Genomic DNA, 5,098 nt, shown 5'->3' with positions numbered 1-5,098 from the left:
CTTGAGAGGTCGAGGCCAGTCAGGCTCTTTCCAGCGAAGGTAGAGCTGTCCAACAACAGATAAGCCCACGAAGAACCAGTAGCTGAAGCTGAAGTAGTTGATGAGCAGGAAAACGTCCTTCACAACGAGGTAGATAAGTGTCATGGTGCAATTGAACAGTAACGCAGGCACAGGTGTAAAGCGCTCAATGTGGATCATGGACAGAAGGTTCGGGAGGTGGCCCTCACCAGAGCCCACGAAAAACAACCTTGATGAAGCAAAGATGGATGCATTTAGGCCTCCAAAGCAGGACAGAGCAACGGCAATGGGGATGGTCCAACTGAACATGCCAAATGTCTGGTCAGCAAATGTCACAGCCACAGCGTCACTCTTATGGACATCCTGAAAGTTCAGCACTGTGTAATAGGCCACATTGGTCAAGATGTAGATGAGTGTCACAATTGGCATAGAAATCCCAATGGCCAAGGGCAAATTCCTTTCTGGGTTTTTGATTTCTTCTGTTACAAATTTAAGGGTGTCCCAACCTGAGTAAGAGAAGAGGGCAGAGTACAGGACAAGAGAGAGGTCTCCCATGTTCCACGAGGAACCTTTAAAGGCATCCTGAAAGTGCTCAGTGTGTCCCTGGCACAGTTTAACAAGGCCCATGATAATGATGGCAATGAATGCCAGGACCTTGGCATACGTGAATGTGTCTTGTACTCGTGTGCCCCACTTCACGTAGGCACAGTTCACAAATGTCAGCAGACTTTGTAGACCAGGCTGGCCTCAAACACAGAAATCCGCCTGCCTCTGCCTCCCGAGTACTGGGATTAAAGGCGTGCACCACCACACCTGGCTCTACATTTTCATCTGAAGGCTGCTAGCGGAATACTCCTTTTATTATTAAGGATTGTTTTCATTCTTCTGGGTTTTTTTGCCTTTTCAGATGAATTTGAGAATTGTTCTTTCCATGTTTTTGAAGAATTGTGTTGGGCCTTTGATGGGGATTGCATTGAATGTATAGGTTGCCTTTGGTAGGATGGCCATTTTTACTATGTTAATTCTGCCAATCCATGAGTATGGGAAATCTCTCCATTTTCTGAGATCTTCTTTGATTTCTTTGTTGAGAGAATTGAAGTTATTGTTATACAGGTCTTTCACTGGTTTGGTTAGAGTTACCCCAAGATATTTTATATTATTTGTGGCTATTGTGAAGGGAGTTGTTTCCCTAATTTCTTTCTCAGCCTGTTTATTCTTTGTATAAAGGAAAGCTACTGATTTATTTCAGGAATTTTATATCCAGCTACTTCAATTAAGTTGTTTATCAGCTGGAGAAGTTCTCTGGTAGAATTTTTAGGCTCGCTTATGTATACTATCATATCATCTGCAAATAGTGATACCTTTATTTCTTCTTTACCAATTTGTATCCCCTTGATCTCTTTTTTTGTTGTCTTATTGTTCTAGCTAACACTTAAAGTACTAGATTTCATAGATGTGGGGAGAGTAGGCATGCTTGTGTTTTCCCCAATTTCAGTGAGATTGCGTCAAGTATGTCCTCATTTAATTTGATATTGGCTGTTCATTTGTAGTAGATTGCTTTTATTATGTTTATGTATGGGCCTTGAATTCCTGATCTCTCTAATACTTTTAACATGAGGGGGTGTTGTATTTTGTTAAATACTTTTTCTGCATCTAAGAAGATGCTCATGTGATTTTTTCTTTGAGTTTGTTTACATAGTGGACTACCTTGATGGATTTTCATATATTAAACCAACCTTTCATCCCTGGGATAAAGCCTAGTTGATCGTGGTGAATGATGGCTTTAATGTGTTCTTTGATTCTGGTTGCTAGAATTTTATTGAGTATTTTTGCATCGATATTCATAAGCCAGATCGGTCTGAAGTTCTCTTTTTTGTGGTTTAGGTATCAGAGTAAATGTGACTTCATAGAAAGAGTTAGGTAGTGTTCCTTTTGTTTCTATTTTATGGAATAGTTTGAGGAAAATTGGTATCAGGTCTTCTTTGAAGGTCTGGTAGAATTCTGTACTAAATCCACCTGGTCCTGGGCTTTTTCTGGTTGGGAGATTTTTAATGACTTCTTCCATTTCCTTGTGTGATATGGGTCTGTTTAGATAGCTTACCTGCTCTTGATTTAACTTTGGTATGTGCTATCTGTCTAGAAAACAATCCATTTCATCTAGATTTTCAAGTTTTGTTGAGTATAGACTTTTCTAGTAGGATCTGATGATTTTTGAATTTCCTTCATTTCTGTTGTTATCTCTCCCTTTTTCAGTTCTGATTTTATTAATTTGGATACTGCCTCTTGGCCCTTTAGTTAGTTCAACTAGGGGTTTATCTATCTTGTTGATTTCTCTCAAAGAGCCAGCTTTTGGTTTTGCTGATTCTTTATGTTGTTTTTGTTCGTTTGTTTCTTTTTGGTTGATTTCAGACCTGATTTTGACTATTTTCTGCCTTCTACTCCTCTTGGGTGAGTTTGCTTCTTTTTGTTCTAGAGCTCTCAGGTGTGCTGTAAAGTTGTTAGTGCAAGATCTCCCCAGTTTCTTTACCAGGGCACTTAGTGCTATGAACTTTCCTCTTAACACTGCTTTCATTGTGTTTCATAAGTTTGGGTATGATGTGTCAATTTTTTTTTTTATTAAATTCCAGGAAGTCTTTAATTTCTTTCTTTATTTCTTCTTTGATCAAGTTAGCATTGAGTAAAAACTTTTTCAGTTTCAACATGTATGAGGGCTTTCTGTAGTTTTTGCTGTTATTGAAGACCATCCTTAGGCCATGGTGATCTGATAGGATGCATAGAATTATTTCCATCTTCTGGTATTGGTTGAGGGTTGTTTTGTAACCAATTATATAGTCAATTTTGGAGACAGTACTATGAGGTGTTGAGAAGAATGAGCATTCTTTTTGTTTTTTAGTGTGAAATGTTCTGTAGATATCTGGTAGACCCATTTGGTTCATAGCTTCTCTTAGTTTCACTGTGTCTTTGTTTAGTTTCTGTTTGAATGACCTGTCCATTGGTGAGTGTTCAAATCTCCCACTATTATTGTTTGGGATTCAATGTGTGCTTTGAGTTTCGGTGAACTTTCTTTTATGAATTTTGGTGCTCTGGCATTTGGGGCATAGATGTTCAGAACTGAGATTTTTCTCTTGGTGGGTTATCCCCTTGATGAATATGAAGTGTCCTTCTTCATCATGCTTGATAACTTTTGGTTGAAAGTCTATTTTATTGGATATTAGGATGGCAACTTCTGCTTTCTTCCTGGGACCATTTGCTTGGAAGACCTTTTTCCTTCCATTTACTCTGAGATAGTACCTATCTTTGTTATGGAGGTGTATGTATGTAGCAAAAATGCTGAATCTTGTTTGTGTATCCAGTCTGTTTGCTTATGTCTTTTCATAGGTGAGTTGAGTTCATTAATATTGAGAGATTTTAAAGAGAGATAGCTGTTGATTCCTGATATGCTTGTTTTTGTAGGTGGTTTTATGTGCTTGTGGCTCTCTGCTTTTGACTTCGTTGTGCGATGCTTAATATCTTGTCTTTTCTTTGGTGCAGGTACTTTCCTTCTTTGTGTTGGAGTTTTCCTTCCAGGATCCTCTGTAAGGCTGGGTTGGTAGATAGATACTGTGTGAATTTGGTTTTGTCCTGGAATATTTTGGTTTCTCCATCTATGTTGATTGAGAGTTTTGCTGGGTGTAGTAGCCTGGCCTGGCATTTGTGTTCCCTTAGAGTCTGCATGACCTCTGACCAGGCTCTTCTGGCTTTCCTAGTCTCTATTGAGAAGTCTGGTATAATTCTGATAGGTCTACCTTTTTATGTTACTTGGCCTTTTTCCCTTGCAGATTTTAATATTCTTTCTTTGCTCTGTGCATTTAGTGTTTTGATAATTATGTGATGAGAAGATTTTCTTTAGTGATTCCATTTATTTGGTGTTCTATAGGCTTCTTGTACCTTTATGTCCATTTCTTTCTTTAGACTGGGGAAGTTTTCTTCTATGATTTTTTTGAAGACATTTTCAGGTTCTTTGAGCTGGAAATCTTTGTTCTTCTCTATTCTGACTATGCTTAGATTTGGCCTTTTCATTGTGTATTGAATTCCCTGCATGCTTTGGGTTAGGAATTTTTTGTGTTTTGAATTTTCTTTGACAGTTGTGTCAATCTCTTCTACAGTATCTTCTACACCTGAGATTCTCTCTTCTATCTCTTGTATTCTGTTGGTAATACTTACATCTGTGATTCCTGACCTCTTTCCTAGGTTTTCCATTTCCAGGTTAGACTCCATTTGTGTTTTCTTTATTGTTTCTACTTCCACTTTTAGGTCTTGGATTGCTTTATTCAAGTCCTTCACCTGTTTACCAGTGTTTTCCTGTATTTCTTTCAATGAGTTATTGATATCCTCCTTAAAGGACTCTGTTATCTTCAAGAGATACAATTTTAAGTCAGCTTCCTGATTTTTCAGGTGTGTTGTTGTATTCAGGGCTTACTGTGGTGGGAGAATTGGGTTCTGATGATGCCCATGTATTTTGGCTTCTGTTGCTTATGGTCTTGCACTTGCCTTTCACCATCTGGATATTCCTGATGTTTGTTTGTCTGGGTAACTGTCTGGAGTCTGCCTCTTTTGTCCTTGGGTTGCTTCAGGTCTCCTGGTAGGCCTGTGTCCCTGGCTGTATCTGACCACCTGTGGAGCCTTCCAACTGGGGGCTCTTCACAGGAGCAGAGAAGCTGTTGGTCTGTTATCCTGGCTGCAGTAGATCTCTGGGATACCTTCGCACTGTTGGATCTTCAGTGGAGCAGTCAAGCTGTTGTCCAACTGCTCGGAGTGCAGTGGATCCTCAACTGCTCTGAATGCAGTGGATCCTCAGCTGCTCTGAGTGCAGTGAGTCTCTAGAATGGGTCAGGATATGGTGTCTTCACTGGAGCAGACCAGCTTAGAGTCTGCTCCAGCTAAGGACCCATCTTTAATTTCTTTATTTCTTACTTGACCCACTGATCATAGAGTAAAGAGTTGTTCAGTTTCCATTAGTTTGTAGACTTTCTGACATTTCTGTTGTTGTTGTTGTTGAAGTCCAACTTTAATCCATGGTAGTCTGTTTTTTTCTATGAAT

At 39.3% G+C, this 5,098-nt stretch overlaps 1 pseudogene across 1 annotated transcript; it reads right to left on the bottom strand.

Moving 5' to 3' along the window:
* On the bottom strand, positions 1 to 738 carry LOC110330846 (annotated as a pseudogene). Its single transcript, XR_003845022.1, has one exon. The product of XR_003845022.1 is annotated as a Y+L amino acid transporter 2 pseudogene (transcript).
* Positions 739 to 5,098: the final 4,360 nt, after the last annotated feature.

The sequence above is a fragment of the Mus pahari genome, chromosome 13, assembly GCF_900095145.1.
Source record: "Mus pahari chromosome 13, PAHARI_EIJ_v1.1, whole genome shotgun sequence".
Classification (NCBI taxonomy): domain Eukaryota; kingdom Metazoa; phylum Chordata; class Mammalia; order Rodentia; family Muridae; genus Mus; species Mus pahari.
Note: the sequence above shows the minus strand (reverse complement) of the source record. Positions and strands in the feature narration are given on the sequence as shown.